Genomic DNA, 216 nt, shown 5'->3' with positions numbered 1-216 from the left:
GGAATTGTTTTGCAGTTGTCATTATTTGGGTTTATATTTGGTGGTGAACCCCCAATTAGATTAGATCTTGTGTTGTTTGATATACACTGGGTTTGAAGGATTGGTCCGTCATGATGGTTTGGTTTATGGAGATCACTCTATGATACGAGGCGGTACCCCGCTGGCCGCTACCTGATGGCCGTTCGGGCTGCATTCCTTCTTTCTTGGGTTCCTTTG

The sequence above is a fragment of the Gadus macrocephalus genome, chromosome 20 (assembly GCF_031168955.1).
Source record: "Gadus macrocephalus chromosome 20, ASM3116895v1".
NCBI lineage: Eukaryota > Metazoa > Chordata > Actinopteri > Gadiformes > Gadidae > Gadus > Gadus macrocephalus.
This window is presented reverse-complemented; position numbering follows the sequence as displayed.